This window comes from Tyto alba, unplaced genomic scaffold (genome assembly GCF_018691265.1).
Source record: "Tyto alba isolate M040663 unplaced genomic scaffold, T.alba_DEE_v4.0 Super-Scaffold_2, whole genome shotgun sequence".
Lineage (NCBI taxonomy): Eukaryota > Metazoa > Chordata > Aves > Strigiformes > Tytonidae > Tyto > Tyto alba.
The window spans coordinates 25373544-25396611 of NW_024881282.1; positions in this window are offsets into that span (position 1 = coordinate 25373544).

Below are 23068 nucleotides of genomic sequence, written 5' to 3' on the forward strand. Positions count from 1 at the left end.
CATTGTTCCCAGTATCTCAAAAGGTGTCTTACATATGTCAAGCTAGTGCCATAAGCCATGTTTAAAATGGAAGAATGGTGTTAAGTACACCTACAAGGACTACAATTATGGAGGGCAAAGTTGAGTGACATCTGAAATGTCTATATCTTGGATGTACTGATGTTTTAATATCTTTTCTTCTGAATTACAACATAAATATCTTTATGAAAAAGACCATATAAAATAATACAGAATATAAAAAATACATTCATAAAAAAAGATCACAAGGTTCCTTTAAACACTTTCAACCTACTGAACTGTATACAGGGTTTTTTTTGTTTGGTTGGTTGGGGTTTTTTGCTTTTTTTTTTGTTTGGTTGGTTGTTAGGTAGTTTTTTTGTTTTGTTTTATTTTGTTTTCTTTTGCGGGTTTTTTTTTTTGTTTGTTTGTTTGGGTTTTTTTTTTTTTTTTTTCATTCAGAGTACATCTGCATTTACCATCACTGTTCCTTGTGGGAGATGTAGTTACAGTGCCTTTTATTCTCACCATGTTAAGTGCTCTAGACCCCCTGACAGGTATTGTGGTCTGTTTTCATAGCGTCTGCTGAACCTAGTGTGGAAAATTCTGCTTGAAAATGGTAACTTGGCCATAGACTTTTTGTCTTCATTAAATCTTTGAGTTAACATGTAGAGTGATACTTAGGAAAAATTAGAAAGTTTATGAAAAATCTTGACAGGCATGAAATAATGGAGTGAATGGAGCAGGAAAAGAACCTGGTTACATTGCAAAGTGACCTTCATCAGTACACAATTAAATGTACAATTATCTACTGAAAATAAAAAGGGAAGAAAAATAACTAGTTAAATACTCCACCAAAGACTATTCAAATACTTCAGTCATGGGTAATAGTATTCATTTGTACACTGTCTTCTGAGAAAGAAAACCACATTTTGACTACATCCTTCACTTTTCTTATATTCATGCAATGAACCACATTTACCTTTCACAACAGAATAATCATTTGGTAGTCACTGGATTTGGTAGTCTTCTGGACCACTACTTAGTTACCATGTCATGTGCAATGTTTGAACTTAGAGGAAACTTTGCTGGAGTTTCAAAACACATGGACCATGGGTGAATGTCAGTCATGTGGAACCTGGGAGAACTGGATGAGTAACAAAGAAAAAGAGGAATGTCTGCTTAAAGCACTGCTTCTCAACACTGCTCAAATCAAGCCTCTGTTTTCTTTCCCAAAAGTAGTTACAAATCCCTGTTCCATTTTTCCCATTAGTTGGAAGACCTCTCCTAAAGTCATTCCTTTGACACCATTCCGCTGAGAACAAGTCAGCGGATTTTTTTTAGGCTAACATGCTACTTTGTTATCATAAACAAGAATAGATACCATGTGTTCAGAAAACATGGAAAAAAATCTGGGAAACATAGTTCCATAGAAATCAGACTACAGTAGCTGACATGTTGTCTTGAAGACCTCAGAAGCTAAACCCCCACTTTGTCCCACTGAACATAATATATATTGCTTCCTCCAGGCAAAGATCTCTGCCCATTTGAAATTCAAGTTATTCTCTTTCACTAGTGAAAATAGAAATGCAACGGAGGTCTGCGTTACTATGACAAGTGAAGAAAAAATTGATGAAGATTTGTAATAACCTAAAAGAAATTTCATACATCACTGAAGACAAAAAAAAACCCTGAAAATAAAAGAGATTGGGGTCATATTTCTCTTTAATAATATCAGTCAAAAATGTTCCAGTTGGTGGTCTGAACACCATGGATGAGGACAGATTTACCACTTCACTTCACTGAATAACAATTTCAAAGCTTGGAAAAATCTTCGTAAGAGGAGATGGTGAGGCTTAAACTTCCTGTCAACAAAACATCCCAGACAAATAATGCATTTTGATACAATAGCTGCACAATCCTTGAACTGGAATATCTAAATGAAACAAGAGGTTTTGAAGGAAGGATAAAAGGAGCTTGTAAAGTATCAGTTATACTAAATAGACTCATGTCCAGTTTTGCTGTCATGTAAAAGAGCAGGGACAAAGCTGGGTGACACAGATAGCCTTGTAAACTTATTGTAAGGGGCATAGTGGTAAAATCTATTAGGAGGAGTGGGTAGACTTCTGATCTGGGCAAAAAAGGCAGGAGAGTGAAATCAACACTGTAACCTCACTTGATGCCTAAATGATTGCTTATAAATTAATTAGAGTAATGCTCAGATTGTAATATGGGCTCAGTTTCTTTTAATTCAGTGTTGTGGTTTAAGCCTAGAGGGCAACTAAGCACCATGTGGCTGCTTGCTCACAGTTCTCCCCCACCTTCCGGTGGCATGAGGAAGAGAAAATAAAACAAAAGGCTCCGGGATTGAAACAAGGACAGGGAGGGATGTCCATTATGGTCACAGGCAAAAGACAGAGTCCATCGGGGAAGAAAGAACATCAATTTAATTTGAACACCACCACTACCACCACCACCACTAATTTATGAACCAAAACATAGTAGGACAGTGAGAAATACAACCACATCCTAAAAACACCTTCTTCCCACCCTTCCCTTCTTCCTGAGCTCAGCTTTGCTCCCTATTTCTCTACCTCCCTCCCCTGGCCCTGCTCCAGCAGCACAGAGAGGCAGGGGACAGGGGTTTCAGTCAGTTCATCGCCTGTTGTTTCTGCTGATCCTTCCATCTCAGAGGGAGGACTCCTCACACTCTTCCCCTGCTCCAGAGTGGTATGTCTCACAGGTGATAGTCCTCCATGCACTTCTCTGACATGAGTCTTTCCCACAGGCTACGGATCTTCATGAACTGCTCCATCATGAGTACCTTCTGTGGGCTGCAGTCCTCCTAGCAACAGACTGCTCCAGTGCACTCTCAGAGTCCCGGCCCTCTTTGGGTGCAGCCACTTGCTCTGGCATGAGGTCCTCCACGGGCTGCAGATGGGCATCTGCTCTACCGTGGACCTCTCCGGGCAGCAGGGGGGTAGCCCTGCCATCCCACCATGTGCTGCAGGGGAGTGTCTGCCCTGGTGCACCTCCTCCTTCTCCTCCTCTCTTCCACTGGTCATGATGTTTGCATAGGTATTTCCCTCACTCCCCTTCCTTTTCTCAGGCTTCCCTTCTTAGATATGTTATCACAGAGGCAGAGCCACCATCGCTAATTGGTTCAGCCTTGGCCAGAGGTGGGTCTGACTTGGAGCTGGAGGAGCTTTGAGAAGCTTCTCACAGGGGGGCATCCCTGTAGCCCCCTCCCCCACTACAAAAAAAAACCACACGCACACAAATCCAGCACATTCAGGGTGAGGTTTTACGCAAAACTACTGAAGCTTATGCTGCTACTGAATGGGGGATCCATACTTGATCAAACCTACACCACATCATGCTGTCCAATGTCAATCAGTTCTGCTCAGTTCCTTGATCCTGCTCACAACCAGTCCTACAAAAAAAATGACCCACAGTCTCCTGGGTCTATCATGAGGTCTGATACACCGAGAAGCTTTGTGATTGCTGTTCTAGATAAAAAGGAGAACATGGGAATACACAACTCTTTGAGTGGGAACAGGGTCTCAAACTGAAGTCATTTCAAAACTAATTTATCATCAAAATTATATGCTGCAGCAACTCGGAGACATTCCACATTTGGATTCTTAATGTTATGTTGGATTTGATTCCTTTTCTTTCACTCCAATTGATAACTCATTGGCTAGGTGAGCTATTGAATACTATTTCTGTATTCAAATTGAATAAAAAAACTTATAAAGAGGAGGAAGTTAACTAATATACAATATTGACAAAAGTGTTTTATATTGGAATTTTGATTTTTTTAGGTTTTACAAACATTTTAATAAAAAAAGGTGAATGTCTAAATACTTGTGAATTAACAGTATTATGACAGAGCAGAATGAGTGCTGTTTTATTTATTTGTGTTCATTTATTTCTCCATTGTCCTTATTTTTTAATGTTGTCCTTACTGTTTATGTTACACAAATGTGCCCTGCAGAAATGTGAAATTACTAATATAAGTAGTTATTGGCAATATCAGGGATGAAGTTTTACAACAGCTGCAGGCTACAAGAACAAATAAAAATAAACATGGGAACACAATTCTAAAACAAAATTAAATTTCAAAAAGAATACTCTATGGACATTCTTGTAATTTTTAAGTATACTTCAGCTAACACATTGTACAAATCTGCTAAGTCAAAAGTGTGATTAGTGCTGGGTATCACAGGGATTTACATGGAAATACTACAAGGAGAAATGGATACCTACAACAATAAAAATACAGTGAATAGAAATAGATTACTTCATCACTGACATTTGGAGTTGTTCTTTCAAAACTTGATACACAAAGTCACCTTGCAGAACTTGCACAGTATTTGTTGAGTGCTTCAAACTTTCAGTGACATTCAGAGAGCCATTTGTTCTGCAAAAAATATTGTAAGGTACCTGGTTTGGAATGCTACGCCCTTCTTAAATGTAAACATAGTGTCAGCACAATAAAGTCTTCATTTATTTGCTTTCAGTAATTTTTCTTTGCTTGACAGGACTTAAGGCAACTGCTTGTATATGGCTGCCATGTTTTAACCCCAGCTGGCATCTAAGCACCACGCAGCTGCTCGGTCACTTGACCCCCCCTCCCTGGTGGAAATGGGAGGAGAATAGGAAAAAATGTAAAGCTCATGGGTTCAGCTAAGAACAGTTTAATAGTTGTAATAAAATAAAATATTATAATAATAGTAGTAATAATAATAGTAATAATAATAATAGTAATTATAATGAAAAATAAGATAACAAAAAGAGAGAGAAATAAAAGCCAAGACAGACAAGTGATACACAATGCAATTTCTCACCGCCTGCTGACTGATGCCCAGCCAGTCTCTGAGCAGCAGTTAGCATCTCCCAGCCAACTCCCCCCAGTTATATACTGAGCAAGTTTTTCTACGGTAGGGAATATCCCTTTGGCTACTTTGGGTCAGCTGTCCCAGCCATGCTTCTTGTGTACCTCCCTGCTGGCAGAGCACGGGAAAACGAAAAGTCCTTGACTTAGGATAAGTGCTACTTAGCAACAACTAAAATATCATTGCGTTATCATTATTCTCATACTAAATCAAAAATACATCACTGTACTAGCTACTGGGAAGAAAATTAACCGTATCCCATCTGAAAATAAGACAGTGGTTGCTTTAATACAATAAAGTAATAGACTTTCAGATGTTCAAGGACATATTTCTCACCCCATCAACACCTTTCCATCTATGGAAGTATATGCACAGACATGCATTCATGTGTATATGTGTATGTCCAAGAGAGATGAAGTTGAGAAATGAAATGACAGATGAAGATGGTTCACTTTAAACCTTCATAGACCTGATTATTCCCAACAGTCATTTATGTACCTGGGAGACCTGGTGAGATTAAGTTGTAAGGTTCATCTCAAAGGTTATCATCCTAAAAATAATCTTTGAACAGAGAAAACTGTCACTACCAGTGCCACAGAGCAGCAACAGTAGTCTTTTTGAAAGCTAAAGATAGCTGCACTGACCATGGCAGCAAGCTGCCTAAAGTCCCAAGCTTGGAAAGAGGGCAGCCCCAGAGGTGGCCACAGGCAGCAGTAATACTACTGGTGATAAAAAAATATTATTAAAATATTATTTATTAAAGTTCTTACTTAAAAGCCAGACTCTTAAAAAGGTCAATTTAAAATGAAAATAGCAGAAAGAGGTCATTGTACACCTGGAAAAAAGAGGTAGATGGCAGGATTTCTTTTTTCAGATGAGAACAAAATACATAGAATTGCATTAGACACTCTGTCAGAGAAATAGTCCTGAGGATAGCCTCAGGCACTGGCAGTGCAGACAAATAGCAGTGGGTGAGGTGTGTGGGTGTGTGTGCTTAAGGGAGTCATACCTTGTAATGGTGACCCCCAGAGAGGCTAATAAGACCAGGCAAAGAGAGGGAAAGGGGGAAAAAAAATTAAACCCAGACATCCTTTCTGTTGCTGTGAGAGAGCAAAGGAGAAAGGCACTGCTGGAGGCATATCATGCATTATGCAAGCACTCACAGCTGTCCAGCTCCTCCAGATCTTCAGTATGGTTAGCACCAGTCTAACTAACGATGCCAAATGTATAATGAGTGGGTGAGGGACGAGAAGCAGGCTTAGTCACTGAGAGATCTAGAGTATTAAAAAGCTTTTCTACAGAATCAAAATGGGTAACCGGAGAAGGACCTCCATGCACCCCAAAAGGTGCAAACCTGCTCCCTGAGACCCTCAGCCAGGAGCTCCAGGGCGCTGTTCCTTGCTGGATCCCATCACTGATGTGAGCCAAGAGATGCTCCGTGGAGGGCCAGAGTTGGGAGTGACAGCAGGGCAACTGGGGAGCAGTGCCAGACACATAGCTGCACGGTGACACAGGGCTGCAATGTTTCTGAAGAGCAGTCATGGGGTGCCAAGGAGGGCTCAGACTCACATGGTAAATCCTGGTGCTGAAACCCTGTGCATTCCCCCAAAAAAAACACATAAGGCAGTCCCTGGCCAGTTCTCCCTGGGCATGTTCAAGGAGCTGCATTGAGCTACAAAGCCCAGCAGACAACTCCTCCACCTCTTCTCCATTCCTCCTCCAGCCCAGGCTCATAAATCCTCATCTGTGGCTAGAGGAAAGGCCATGACAGTGCCATGGAGCAGCCTCCACACTCTGTCTCCCCTCATTCTAACTTGCATGATTGATTTTCCTGTGCCCTCAAAATCACTCTGACAGGACAACAAGGCATCAGTGCTAAATTCCACAAGGGCTTAATAGGTCTAGCTGGTAGTACAGAGTGATGCTTTTGACAGAGAAAAGTCTGTTTTAACATCAATAAAAAACAAATCTCACCAAGGTAAAGAGGAATCAGCTAGCAGACATTCACCATATCTGCAACTGGTGATATAGCTCAAGACTGATACCTTCTATTTTATATTTTTTTTCTTTTCCATATAAATGCTGAAAATGCTTGACAAACATGTTCTGCTTTCAAAAAACCCCCTGCTTTAGCTTAAGGCTTTTTTTTTTTTTCCCACATCTCTGATCACATGAAACAGCACCAACCAATATCTGTAAGTGGGACAATTTGGGAAGAAATGGCCACAGCAGCACTTCTGCCATTGTCCAATTTTTCCTCTAATCCACCATTTCTAGCAGTTTCCTGCTCTAAAGAAATTCTGCTCCACTGTCTTTCTCAGCAACCCCCCAAGCTTCCATGGTGCCAAAATAACCTGCCAGATGACAACTAGCCATTTCAAAGACATATGAAAAAAAAGAAAATTGTTTCCATCCCCCCAAACCAATTGCCTTTATAGCTCTGATTTCTGTGGTAATCGAAGTGGACTTGGTGCCTCAGAGCAAAGTAAACACATATGTTTAGGAAGGCTTTTAAACTACTTGGCACCAAATCACCTCATGCCACCCAGAGAATATTTTTTCAGACTTACGGGCTTCTGATGTATATGAAGCACTGGCTTTCAGATTCCACGTGTCTCTTTGAGATACAGTTGGTGGTGTGGTGGTACGTGTGACCTCAGACATCTGGACTAGCTGTCAGCCAGAACCTTTAGCGTTTGCAGCACCATACTGAGGCTCTTTCACATCAGATGGAGAGGAAAATATTCCCAGATATTGGCTCTCTCCCAAAAACAGTACTTCCCTTGGATCACACCTCATGCGAAGCTCTGTATGAACTGAAGAGAGAGATGAGTTATTGGCGTATTTTGCACAGGCTGTCTGTTGGCTTTATTGTAACTGACGACAGCTCCAGCCTGGAGGAGGTATGACTGCATGTTGCTTTGTGCATATATATACTATTTTGCCTGCTGTTTCAATTTGATTTTGTATTTTCTCATTGAAGAAGATAAGACTAATAACAACTATCCCAATTCTATAGCAAAAAGCATATGTCAGTTGCAGGTACTCCTGCAAAAAAAGATAAAAGTGTGCACATAGAACAAAAAAAGAAATATGTTTTTTGTATATATACTAGCAAACCAGAATGCTATTTGAAGGCAAAATCTATTTAATCCCTCTTCCCCTTGTTGCTGGAAAAAAGAAACCACAACTTAGTGCTAACACAGAACAATATGACCGAGGTTACTCTACAAATTGTCCTCATGAGAAATTTGCATCCAGATCCTGTGGACTTTTGAAGGCATTGCTGCAGAAAAGAGGCAGGGCTACCATTTGTCAAGTAATTCTCTGGGATAAAATTCTCAGATACCAACTGACTTTAATCAAGCAGAGAGCAATATCCCAGGCTAGGCAGCTTGCTAGTAAGCTCTCTAACGGTGCTGCTGAGCAGCCACAAAGGAGCTCAGTGAGAAGGATGGCAATAGATAAGTAGGTGTCAAGCAGAAACTGAGTACTTGGATGGAAGCAAACCACAAGGCTTGTAGTGTCCTGCCCATCACTGTCCCATGGCAGGGAGGCAGCGGGCTTTTCCTGCAGTGTTGTTCAGCTGTGGCAGATTGAGTGTGGAACACACCGCTCTCCGTTGAAGAGCCGATGGGAACCTGGGGCAGTGGAACTGTAGTCACTAATCACTAGTCACTCCTGATCTTAAACACCTCTGGAAGTTTCAAATCTGTCTTACGCATCCTCGTGAAGTTTGTAAGAGTTTCCAGACACCAAAAGTCAGTGTACTGGGCAGCTAAGAGCAGCCCTGAAACCCAATAGATACAAATTGTCATTGCTAGTAACCTACCAGAAGCTTCACATTAACTCTGTGAGGCTTCCAGAATTGTCAGGTTTTGACTGGGTTTGTCCTGGGCTGCCCACAGCTTCGCTTTAACTTGTTTTAGCTGTTAACAGCAGTTTCTTACTGACCAGGTGGCTATTGCCTAATTTGTTTTACTTTTGCTTAGCTTTGCATAATCATCTGGTGTAACCATGGTTTTTATACAGATAACATCTATCAAGCTGTTATTTTATATAGTACTAAATACTTTTGACTCCAGCAAAATGATGCACTGTAAAGGAATGATATCATAGCAGAAGCTTTTACTGAGGATGATGAAAAGGTGTGGAGGAGTAAAGGCATGAGATAATAACAGAAGTAAACTACTGTAAACAGGTTATCAGTGGTCAGCCACTGGTAGTTAAGGAAATGCAGTCCTGAGAACTGGGTAAACTGGTTTGAGTGTTAACAAAGAAAACAAGGAATTAGTAGCATATATAAAAGTTCATGTTTATGAAATCTCACATTTGCAATGGAAAAAAGACCAAGTAGTACAGTGCAATAGAAGATAGCCCCATGGGGTGAGCAAAGAGACAGACACACCCATCATCAGCATCATACTGCTCTTGGCAAAGGACCTGGGATGCTGATGACCTGTGACACTGAAGCACAGAATATTTGCATTCAGAGGGAGCATAGCAGTGGAAAAAGGGGCAGACATTAGGAAAGGAGAGTAAAACAATTTAAGCTGTGTCATTATTGAAATCCATTTTATAATATTATACCATTCTCTGTTTTTTTATGTAATAATTAGATCATGAATAATAACAACTCTCTGATTAGATAGTTAAAATTTCAATTACAGTCACAATAAATCCTTGGCTTTGTTTAAAAGTCATGTATTTTTCTTCTCATAACAGGATTTTGAGTGTAACAGTGACTATACTCAGTGCAGGATTGGACTTGGTACGTGGTTGTTGATAAGTGAAGAGTTAGATCTGGAGCCAAAGAAGGACTGTGGGTAGGATTTGCACCCACAAAGGTCCAAATCCAGGTAGGTTTTTTTTTCTTTTAGAAATGCGATTATAAATGAGACTTCAAGGAAAAAAATGTTTGAAGTAAAATGGCTTGGTACAACATAATGGAAAAAGAGTCTTTGTTCTACAAGACTTTCAGGAGATAGCTCTGAAGAACTACCATCTTGTGTCCCATAAGGCTGAGAGCAGCATTGCTCAGTGCAGAATGGTTTGGGAATGGAGGGCAATGAAAATTAAATTAAGAAAAAGAGGAACTATGGAGCATGAATGCAATAAAATTACCTCAGTTGTGATGTTCATTTCCTGCTTAGGGACTATGCCATGAGTCATGCAAACAATTGCATCAGGATCTAGAGAAAAATCTACTCCCAGCACAGCCAAGAACCCCTAATCAACAGCTTCACTAGCTCTAGGATTGCTCTAAGACATAACATTAGAAAGGGATCTTTCCCATCTCAAGTGACTGCTGCAGCCCCAGACTATTGGCTATTCTTTAAGAAATCTCTTTTACTTTTCCATAATTATTTTGTTTGTTTGTTTATGGCATTTTTTGGATCAGTTTCATTCAGCATCAGAAAAAAATCAGATTTAAAAACTTCAGAAAGTTTTCAGTCTTCCATCCTTACTGAAATCCAATGTGAACTTCAGTTTTCTGCCATGGGTTGACTAATTCACAGTGGGGAACAGAAGTGGGACATTATGATGGGTGGAACAAGATATAGTGGAAGAGTTTTAATTTCTTAGTCCAGGGACTTCACATCAGATGTACATTGGGTATGAGGCCATTATCAGCAGATTTTCTTCCCAACACAATTTGCCCTTGGGTAGGAAACTCTTCCTCTAGAACCAGAAGCAGGTTGCTGCCATTTGGGCTGATGCCATGTCATCATCAGTTGGCACATATGAAAATCTTATTGTTCAGGTGGAGAGCTGCTCTAGCAGTCAATTATACTTTTAGGCTGGGCTTACAGTCTTTTTCTTCTTTTTCTCATTTTTTCGTGATTGTACCAGAGACTCTCTGTTATTGATATATGTACACACTAGCATAATTTGGCTGTTGTCAGGAGAGATAATGTCATTGACAATGTCAAATCTTTTTTGTCATGTACTTTAGCATAGGCTGTTTCTTTTTGCTGGCAGTACCACTTAGCAGGAAGAAGAATACATGGGAGAATGACAACAGCAGTCATCTCTGGCTAGGATAATTTGCTTTAAAAATGTTCTTCAGGTAATGTACATTCAGAGGGATTATTCTGTACTGCAAACAATGTGCTTGCAAGCACACTGCGATGATCAGTCTTGTTATGAACAATAGCTTTGCTGCATGCCCTTCTTTGACAGTGACAGAAGGATGTATGAAGTCATAGATAATTACTGCTCAGCCCACTGGGTGTCCACTACTGACAATTCCAATTTCACCCATGTGCACTATGTACAGTCTGGAACGTAACATATAGTAGAACAAATCTCATTGCCTGTTTATAAGTCTTCTACTTTGTGTGGCAGCAGATGTCCAATGTTTTAAATAAGTGCACTGTGAAAACAGAAAATGAAAACAGCTTGGATGACTTCATAAGAAGTTACAGGATGAAGAGTCTTTATTTCCTCTCATGTCAATGTATATACAGTAAGTATATTGAGTATATTTCATAAAGGGCTAATTATTAGCGTATTGCTGTCCAGTAGAGACGTTAAATTGGCAGTAACAAATCCTTGCATGCCTTGGACCAAAGCATATAGCCAATGTGGTGGAATTCCAGGTTCAACACCCACAGGTACATCTGCACGGGCGATCAAACAGCCCCAGCACAGTTTGTACATGGATGTACCAGCCTGGATACTTGGAAAACATGCTTGCAGAGTCTCAGGTCCAGCTTACAAAACCATACCTTGCTTTTCAGCAGGATGCATTTGCTCAGGCACAGCACAGCAATTCAGGACCAGCTCTGAGCCCAGGCAAAGTGAACTCAAATCTCTCTGCATGTACTCATTTAGACATATCCTTATAGTTCTCAAACACATTTTTGCTGTGGTTGCCAAATTCCCAGTGGCGACAGTTTTGACAGTCGCAGTCAAAATACAACTGTGTAATAATAAGAATAAGTGTTCATGTGGCAGCTGCTCATAAACTCCTTGGTGATTACATGTAGATACCAAGAGATGTTGTGAACTGCTGCTTTAAGCATGACATGACTTTGGTAAAACCTTTCTGGATGTCAAATTAACCAATAATATTACGTTTTACAGTTCTGGAAGTCCACTGCAGAGACAAGAATAATCTTTTCCTGTGTTCTGTTTCTTTCCCATGAAAGATTAGGAAACTAATTTCCATGATTTTCCAAGCAGAGACCATGTAAATAAATTTAATGTTATTTGTCTTGGAATAGTTAAGAGGACTGATGTTTCCCCACCATGAAATTCTCCACTGCCAAAAAAGAAGATAAAATCAATGGAAATTAAGAAAAGTTTTAAGTGTAATTCTCATAATTCTTTTTTCTTTTTCTTTATTAAGTGGTTAAAAACAATGGTTGCTACAATAGAAACAAGGTGTTGTCACTTATGCATAGCTGTGGACCACAGTACATGTTACAGTTCTAATCCTCACTTGGACCTGAGAGTCTCCTCTTATCAAGACAACAAGCCATGATCTGTGCGGTTAGCTGAAAATATTGTGTTAACCTGTTCTTCCCTTTCCTTCTGCTTCCTCAGTTGCTGCATATTATCAAAGAATCATATAATAGAATGATAGAATGTTTTGGGTTGGAAGGGACCTTAAAGATCATCTAGTTCCAAACTCCTGCCATAGGCAGGGACACCTTCCACTAGATCAGGTTGCTCAAAGCCCCATCCACCCAGGTCTTGAACACTCCCAGGGAGGGGGCATACACAGCCTCTCTGGGAAATCTGTTCCAGTGTCTCACCACTCTCACAGTAAAGAATTTCTTCCTTATATCTAATTTACATCTACCTTCTTTTATTTTAAAACTGTGTCCCTCCTTTGGACCTGCTCCAACAGGTCTATGTCCTTCTTATGTTGGGGGCCCCACAGGACTCCAGGTGGGGTCTCACAAGAACAGAGTAGAGGGGAAGAATCACCTCCCTCAGTCTGCTGGTCACACTTCTCTTCATGCAGCCCAGGATATGGTTGGCTTTCTCAGCTGTGAGCGCACATTGCTGGCTCATAGTCAGTCTTCCATCCACTAATACCCCTAGGTCCTTCTCCTCAGGGCTGCTCTCAATCCACTCATTTCCTAGCCTTTGTTTTTGATTGGGATTGTTTTGACTCGTGTGCAGGACCTTGCTCTTGGCCTTGTTGAGCTTCATGAGGTTCATATGGGCCCACCTCTCAAACCTGTCAAGGTCCCTCTGGATGGCATCCCTGCCCTCCAGTGTGTTGACCACACCACACAGCTTGGTGCCGTTGACAAACCTGCTAAGGATGCACTTATTCCCACTGTCCATGTCAGCAATAAAGATGTTAAACAACACCGGTCCCAATACCAGCCCCTGAGGAACACCACTCATTATTAGTCTGCATTTGGACATCGAGTCATTGACTGTAACTGTTTGAGTGTGACCATCCAGCCAATTCCTTCTTCATTATCTGTATCTTTAGGCACTTGTTTGTCTCATCTACCTTTTGGAGAATAAGATGTTTTAGACCTGTGTCATCACTGGCTATTTTAATCTCATCAGTTAGCTGGCATTCAAGAGTGTTTTGGATGAAGAAACAGAAATATGAGTCACTGTGCTCTTTTTTATTCACAGTAAGTCCAGTTCTACAGAAAATTTCCTAATAAATTTACCAAACTTTTGCTGCCTTCCCCTCTTTTTGTGTCAGTCTGGGATGATAAATATCTGCATTGTCACTTTGTATAAGGGTGTCATCTATTCTGGTGTTGGAAAGGAGCAAATTATTTCACACTTTTACATTAAAAGAAGGGACGGAATAGGCCGAAACCTAATGTCTATCACTGCTTTCTTAAACCACTTTGCTTCTTGGGGGATGTAAGCCAGTATAATGAGGCACCCTAGTACAGTTCTACCAAGGGTTCATGTTGATACAGCTACTCTGATAAAGAATGAAAGGACCAGGCAAATTGTCTACTCCTGAAAATTGCTATTTTGCTCCTCTTTTTTTGTTTTGGACCACTCCTAGCAGATCTCTCAAAACCAATGCTCAGGTACGAGTAGGCAAGTACTTGAGTACAGGGACCAATCCCAAAAGCCAATATTGATGGCCCTGTATGAGATCTGGCTCCGTCCATCCTGCACAGTCCTAGGGATCCCAGAAGGCTCTTCATTCTCATGCCCACATGTTTACATCTCAGTGCAGGCTACAAAAGCCTCCATTTCTTATTGATAGGCTGCAACGTGACACTTATATTATTTCTCAACTTAGAGCTGAGAAAAAAACACATGCAGTAATAATTATATCCTAGATCCCAGACCAGTTGCTATGACACTCATGACAATGTTGCATTCCGATGTACTATGATATAACTCTTATCTGAAGATCTACTGCTATGCAACATCAACGTGGCCAGCCTGCTCTAGGTCAGACTAGAACTGAATGGTGTAAAGACCTTCTCTACTCTCTCCACCACTTGACCGTTGAGTGACAAAACTTTCACTAGAATGAATGTATTTAATAGCAAAGATGTGGCCCTTCTGAGGGTTGCAAGCAGGGACTCAGGGCCTCTTTTGATGTCTTCCTCTACTGCTATTGATTTAATAAAGGAGGTTGAGAGCAACTCTTTACCTAAAGCAGGCACCTCATACCCTGGAGCTCTGCCTTACTGCTGACTCTAAATCCAGCACTCATGAAATTAATCTTTCCTATATTGCAGCTAGCTTCTTCAGTGAAACTCTGATTTGGTTTTGAGAATGTAAGATTGTCATTTTGAACATAATTTACTGATGTGGAAGGAGGAAAATATGCTACATAATCCTCCAGAAAGGCAAGACTATTGGTAGAGAAAAACATGCGCCTAACACTCAAGGATTTGGGGCAGTAGATAGCAGCATTTTTGGATAGTCTGAGGTTGTCTTCTTTTTCACAAAAATTCTGATCCCATTCAGTGGTATTTTTTGACATTTGCTTATCTAGACTGTGTCAGGTTACTTTTAATTGTGCAATTCTCTGGCAGCTTGCAAAAGTAAAACTTTCATTTTCTATTAAGAAGTTCTTTCAGTTGAACTTCTATGTTAAAAAATGAAATTTCTATGTGAGCCAGCCACTAGAGAGTCTGAGAGAAGCAATAACTGGGTTAACAGACTGTTTTAAACACAATCTCTTAGGACCTTTCTTTTCCCTTTCAGCATTTTCAGCCTGTCTGCCTCTTCTTTCCTGCTTGTTTCTTCAGTGTTCAGGCCAATTGTGATCTACTTGAAAAGGTAGGCTGGATGTATTAAAGAATGGCTTTTCATAGCAAGTGAGGATTCAAAATAATCTAACAGTAACAGAAATGTGTTGGAGAACAGCACCCAGGGCAGGACTGGAGGAATGGTGGCTAGATCAAGGCACATTGCACAGGACAAATAATAAGCACACTAGCAAACAACTAACTTTCAGCTCATTAGTTGCCCTTGAGGTAGCTGTGTTGATTTGATCTTCATTTGAAAAAGCAATAGCAAAAATAAAGAGAAACATTCCAGCTTCTAAATGCAGTAGTCCCATATTTACTCACATTTATCAGCCTCAGAGTTATACTACTAGCAGATACATGAGTTGGACTGCTTCTGTGCAGTCTGTCTGTGACATGAAGGTATAGAGACAGTTTCTTAGAACGAAAACTATATGTGCATGCACATGTGTTTTATTTTGTATGCTATAAAATAAAGTTTCTATAGATTATTCTCCATTCTCAAACCTTCAGACTTCCATTTGCAAACTTGCAAACCTACATTATAAAATACCCAGGCCCTGAGTCAATCCTATGTGCTGCCTTTGATATCAGTTGTCTCTATTTTTCCTCCCAGCAGGAATGCTCAAGTTCACTGCCAATAGCTTGGAGGTAGGATGATGGTGTCCAAACTAAAGGAGTGCGGAAAGAATAGTTATTTTGTGCCTGAAAATAATTAGTAGGTCCAGTGAAAAAGAAATCCAAGTTACAACACCCTTAGGAACTTTGAAATAACACTTGTGACAACATTGCATCTTATTCAGAGTTACTATGATTTAACTCTTAACTGAAGAACAGGCATTTTGGACTCCGCAGAGACAGAACATGGTACTTTGTAATGACATAATGATAGACTGAAGTCCTACAGGACTATATAAAGATCATCACTTTCACTCAGAACTTTAGGTTAAATAATCAACCACAGCACAAATATGATAAAATTCCTTCAGCAGAATTATGTGGCTTAGCTTGGGAGATCAGTGCCTCTCATTCTTACTCCACATTTCACTGCCTTGTGATGGATGTAAGAATAGAGAGTTTCCATCAAGATAATTTTGAAAAACACTTGAGGAGCTATGTGTTAGGGTTTTCATATTAGTTTCGTTTAATCAATAAAAATTAGACGTTAGATTTCCTAAAAAAATACTTACTCTTAATGCACTGAAATAGTGAAAATGATAAAAGAAAAAACATACATGCATTTTGTTTCAGTAGCTGAAAAAAACAAAGATTATGGTTTGTAGATATATAATTGCAGAATGTGATAATTTAGTAGAAATTAATTTTTTCAAGTTACCCTTTCTTTTCCACAGTAATAGGTTGATCACATCAATCCAATCTTCAACCCCATATTAATATGATCAAACTGATTTTTTTCATCTCAGTATTACTCTGGCATTTCAAATGTAACTAAGATGTCAAGACAGCTTTGTTGATAATCAATAACAACACAAGAACAGCAGCTGTAATTTCTTATTAATCTTGTGGAAGTATCACATGATAAAAATACCATACTGAGATCCTGGAAATTGGGAATTCTTTTTCTCATGCAACTTTGAGTAATTCGCTTAGTGGATTACTCAACCCTGAAAAATAATACCAGCCCAGTCTTACTTAACCTATCAGTTTCTTACATGTATTCATAATTACATTTGCTTGTGTTAGAGGGAAAACAAAGTTTCTGGTGTTAATTCCTCTGAGGCAACACAGATAAATGAATGTAAGCTGGAGTCCATTCTTGCTTATGAAGTGCCAGTGCAGGTCACACACTGCATTTCTATGGACCCATCAGTGCTGCAAAAGCAAAAGAAGAGCCCTGATGCTCTCGGTGAAGCCAGTGAACCAGGCACGATAACTCAGGTCCTAGCACTGTCCAAAAGGTTTCTGCTACTGTTTCTGCTGTACAAAATGGAAGGAGTCAAATTCACTGCGGGAGCCCAGACTGGATTTCCAAGGGTGGCATTTGCAGGAAACAAAGCTGATGATACTCTCATATATCACATTTGTGTTGGGCATCATTGAGAAAATATGGAACTATTGTTATGGACTTAGAGTTCAGAGTAATCCTACACTGCAGTTGTGGGGTCAGATGAGCTCTGTAGGGATTATTAAATGCTTTGATGCCCAAAGAAGAAAGGTGCAAAAGACATTCAAAGTTACTTCTGTTTGAGTGGTACTGTTGCTGAGCTCTAGGTCCTGTTGGAAAGATGTGTTGCATAAAAGCCAAAATGTAGGAAAAGCACTGTGTTTGAGGGGAGGGTGGGCATATTTGGCAGTGGAAACATCTGGTCTGGAAGATTGCCACACTACACAACTTCTGCACACAACTCAAGGTAGGGAGCTCTTGTTTGGGTGTAGGTGCTGGAGATCTTGGAGGCAGAATGGACCCCTTTTGCCATTACAAATAGGGGCATTCTTTGCCCTGAAAGAATGAGTCACAGGAAAGCTGACAAAATAATCATGACAGATTTTACTGTGAAAAAGGATAGCCTGATCAATCTCATGTCATGCTCCTTTCATGAAGACAGTTTTGCATTAATTCATGGGAGTCATCAGGTAATGCAAGGAGATCAGGTTCTCCAAGTAAAGTGAAGTCATGGCTGAGATTGTGAACTCCAGAGCTACATCCACAGAGGCAGCCTTCCACATCCAGGTGTCCTGTTATCTGAAAGGCACTGGCTATGGGCCAAAACAGGCATAAATAAATTAAAGCTCACACATTAAGCCATTCCAGTGTAGATAATGACATTACACCATGACAAAAGCAGTTTCAGGGATTAGTCCCAGGCCCTTTGGGTAAAGACACAAGAAGACCCAAATGTATTCACTTGCTTCACACATATTCATGCTGAAGAGTGTGTCAGCAACATGCAGTTTATCTCAACCCACAGAAATCTATCCATAAGGCATGTACAGAAACACATCCCAACATAGTGACTAATCCTGCACCAGCAGCACTATTTTCTTAGTCACTTGGTGGCTTGGAAGATACCCACATTTAGAACTGAGCTGACAATTGGAAGCAAATTCTTTAATAGCTCAAATCAGCCTTTTCTTATTTATTTATTTGTAATCTCATGAAAATTTCCTTCCATACTGTAATTATCCAAAATGAATCCCATTTTATCAATGTAAACATGTGTGTGATTTTTGGTTTATTGAAAGGTGTATAACAAATTATTCAATGTCTTTAAGTGGCAACTGATTGTACAAGTAACATGGTTTTGTCTATTTTCCCTCACCCTCTGAGTGTAACTGTTGACATTTGGATGTGAAGAAGCTGATGCAGGTCTGAACAACCCAGAGGAGAGTGGTGGTTTAGGGATAGGTTGTAGCTAAGAGAGATAAGAGATGCTTGAAACACTTATAAATTCAGTCTTTTCAAACTACATAAGACATAACTTAGGCAGGATCTTAAAAAAATCCACAACCTCCTACACTCTTTATTGGTATAAGTGAAGAATTTGAACTTAATTTTGGCTCACACTACTCATAGAAATGAATCATCTGTGGAAATGCTCTGTGCACTGGCAAAAATTATCAAAACCTGATACTTCTTTGAGTCTGGAAGGTTCGACAGCTCTAATATTGGCCCTAGTAATGACATTTCTAAACTTCCCACTGCCACACTTGAGGCCATCAGTATGTCCTAGGCAACAACAGAGGAACACTTAATCTAGGGTATGACACAGAGTAAGTGTATGCTGTGCTTTTTTTAGTGTTGTCATTTATGCAGTTGATTAGCATCAGCCTTATGTAAGGACATAACTGGAACCCCAAGGATGGGGATGTGAAGTGACAGCAGAAAGCTGGACAGAAGTAAGGAGCTGCCCAAGTCGGCCTTGTTACCTCCCCCAGGCGGTCCCTGCCTCTTGCACTGTGATGCCAAGGGTTACATCAAAGTTCATATAATTCAGCAATACCTAGTGTCCTTTCTGCCTTCATTCTCTTTTACAGATAGATTGTTAAAATACACTCCACACATAATGTAAGTTTATTTTTTGGCAGGATACTGTGACCTTTGAACTGAAATATCTACAACCTGCTACCATAACAGATCTGCTGACATGTCAGTATAACCCAACTTGGCAGGCATCCCTGCAAATACTATAAAAAGTTTTTTTGCTTAAAAACTGCAGCTATTCCCTATTTTTCACTCTTTTAAGGGAGAAGGGCTCATGTATGCCATGAGGAAGGGAACTACTATGAGTATGTGGAGGCTGCTGAGGCTGTACTTTTGAGGTTACACCTTATTGCTCTCTCCTAAGGAACAAGAGAAGGAGAGGGGATGTAGAATGGCTCCAGGTAAAATAATGGATAAAGAAATGGTGAGATGCTTCACCAAACTAAGAGCAGGACTGGTCACTGCTGATGTTAAAGAAGATAGCATGGGACACGTGCAGTACTTCCTTGGAGAGAGACATAACTGTATAAGAAGCAAAGACAAATCAGGAAGAGAGGATATTGCCTGGAAAGATCACCCAGGTGGCTATGAGGTCCACATGTGAAATCAAAGGAGGGGTAAGGGATGGCTTCTGTTACACTATGTTGGTGCTATAATGAAAAGCTGATTGTAGCTAACCTAGGCATACATAAGTAAGCTGCAAATTAACTAACCCGTGCCCTCAGAACAGTGGACTTGATCAACAGTTACAACAATATGGAGTCCATGGTTATATTTTTAATCTGTGCTGAATGTTGTGTTACTGCAGTTAAGTACTGACAATATGTATACTAGCAAGGTACTTAGTCTATGTGTCTCAGAAAACCTATGTATCTTAAATATTTAACTTGAGTATTATAAATATTTTTCTATTTATGAGGAGTCAGGGTCTGGTAGCTAACATCATACCATGCCGTGAACCCTCTTCCAGCAATGATGCAGACTGAATTTCCAGGTTTATGTCTTAGTTGTGGTAGCAAGTATCTTAGTAATTACAAACGGACATAACTATTAGAATAAGGAAAAGTTATATTGTTAAGCAGTAGGACCAAGTGAATTGCAAAATATTGTGAGTTATGATGACAGGGAACAGATTAAGAAGGCTCCAAATATACTGGTCAGCCATTCACTGTGACTTGGGAAGGCATTGCTAAAACATATGTCTGTGTACTCTTTGCAGTCTTTGGGGTTCCCAACTACAGGTTAACAAGTCTTGGGTCACACTGACTCTACAAGTCCTCAGTGAAACCCTGCAGTTCAACCCTTCTTGTACTGACTATGTTTCAAACTCCTTTTTTACTAGTACTGTCTTCTTTCTGGTTTCTGGCTGATCCAAGTGGGCTTGATCCCCGGAGTTGATTATCCTTTCAAAGTTGCCAGCAGCAGCTGCTAACATTGATCCAAAACAACCTTCTAAATCACAGCTTAGTACTTTTTTTTTTCTGCAAGATTAACTAAGTGGGGAACACAGTTAAACTAGCACTCAGGTTTACCAAAACCTCAGCTTGCTTTCTAGGCTTTATTACATTTTGTTTAGTTCAGGCACCTACGACATTTTGACTGAGATGGACAGGATCTCCTACAGTTACTGCCTCGCTGTCTCCTCACATTTCCTTTTCCCAGGTTTCTTTGCTCTCTACTTTTCCTCTCTAGGAGCATTTTGAAACAGGTAGATGGCCTTTGATCTCAAGCCATAGAAGTGGGACAATAAGCTTGTTAACCTTAGCCTGAACCAGGCAGGTAGGAACTTTCAGATTAATAGCCTACCTGTTGTTCTCTGAAGGACTCTTGGTATCTTCCCTGGAGATATCTCATCTCTATCACTAAGCAAGCAGGAAATGAAACATAGATTCATAAAGTGTAAGCCCAGAAGGGACCATTAGGAAATCTATTCTGATCTTTTATATATCAGAGGCCCTTTAATTTCACCCGTTTATCTCTGTAGTGAATTCAATAACTTCTATTTGACTAAAGCAAATGCTCCTCCTAACAGATGCTCCAGATTTAAATTCACGCACTCAGATGAAAAAGTATCAAGCACTTAAACTGAGACAGGTAAAACATCCATTGAAAAATAATACAGATGTCTCCTCCATTCTCTGTAACACTCCCTGGCTGTTTTGATACAGACCTGACATGTTTTAGTATGTCTGTACCAGTCACACTAAAATTCATCCATCCCCAGCATAACAGATCCTGAAAGACATGCGTAGCACACAGATTAGGCACCGTTACAACCTTGTTAGGTAGCTTGCACACCATAGTGTGTTGATATCAGTAACAAAGCACCATAATATCTTATGCAGGACTATGAATGTCATCAGTTCGGAAGTCTAGACTGACAAATGAAAGAGGTCTACCCCGACAAGTATCTGTTTATTTGTTAGATCACTCCACAGCTCAGTTTTTGCTCACACCAACTTTCTCTGTCCAAGGCATATTTACTGTAGGGGAGTTTTGTACCAAGGATTGACAATGCAAGATAGTTAGTCCCACATGCTCACTGTGAGAGATCTCAGTCAGCTCCCATCCCTCTTTTATTTAGCTGTGTAGACATTGTCAGTGAGTCTGGGTAGCACATAAAGAAGAGCTGAGGCTAGCAAGAAAGTCATTACAGTAAGTGCAAAAGAGTAATGTACTCTACAATGCTTTGCAGCAGAGCAGAGAGCACTCCGAATCATCATTAACCAAAATAACCAAACCATCTAGCAAAACTGATCTTACTGTCAAACATAAAACAATTCAGCACAGTAACATCTTTGAGCATTTGTAAAATCTGCTGAGATGAAGAAGAGTTTTTTATCTCTTTGTATTACAATTGTGCACCTTCCTGAGTGCAAGATCATACAAGCAGTCCTTTGTGGTGTTTGTAAGCAGACATTGAAAATGGGGAGGTTTTGAATGATAACACACTCTGGTAGGGTACCATCTCAAGGAATTTCATAAGGAATGATTCATTTTTTCTAAAGACATTGCAACAGTTAAAGTTAACTTGAGTCCAAGACATTGAAAAAGGTTGTATTTACATACTGCTATTAACATGGTAGGTTTTATACAAATATTGGCCTCCAAAAGTTATGAGCACATTTCTATCCAGGTCGGACAACTTCAGGACCATGTTACTTCTAGATTTATTTTCTCGTGGATGTAATCTGCAGTATGCTTAATCATAAAACATTACAATCTGGGGCATACTTAACCATGTGAGTCCAAAAGGCCAAATTTGAGGAGATATTGAGCAGTCAGTTCCCATCAGCTTCTGAATTTTAAAAATATGCTCATATGAAATAATTCAGTGAAGCCTGGTTTCTTGCCTTCAGCATATTCTGTATCTCTGACGCTAGGAGCCAAGACAGAATATGCTATTATTCCTGTGAAAACTCAGCACTTCTTATTACTATCTAAGTGAAATTATAAAACCCACAATGTCATGAGGGAATGCAGTTAAGACATGTCCATCCAAGGAGAATATTTTGCTGACACAGATCACAATTTCATGACAACCTTTGTCTAACAAAAATTTTACTTCATCTATACTAATGAAACTGTTGAAAAAGGATTCTGCAAAGTCCGTGAACTAATTTATGGGACAAAACTGGGGAAAAACATTCCTAACAAAAGAAGATAAATGAGGAGACTATAAAATTCAATCCATCTGCTGTGGGGTTTCTTGAATTTTAGAAAGTTAATTCCATTAAGTTCTCATTTAAAAACGGAGTAATTAATTAGTTAAAACAGCAACATTTTACTAGAATACATATGGTTTGTTTCCAGGATTATAGATTACCACAGGAAAGAATTTGAAGGGCATTGCACAGTGTTCACCCTGATAAACAGAGATTTCAGTGATGTCTAATTTCAAGGATCCCATTCAGAATTAAATCAGATGCTAGTTCACATTTTACATTTTATACTTACAGTTTTTTAAGAGTGGTTCCTGCTGTTAAGAATGTGTCTTAATCTAGCTCAGCAACCAGTCTATC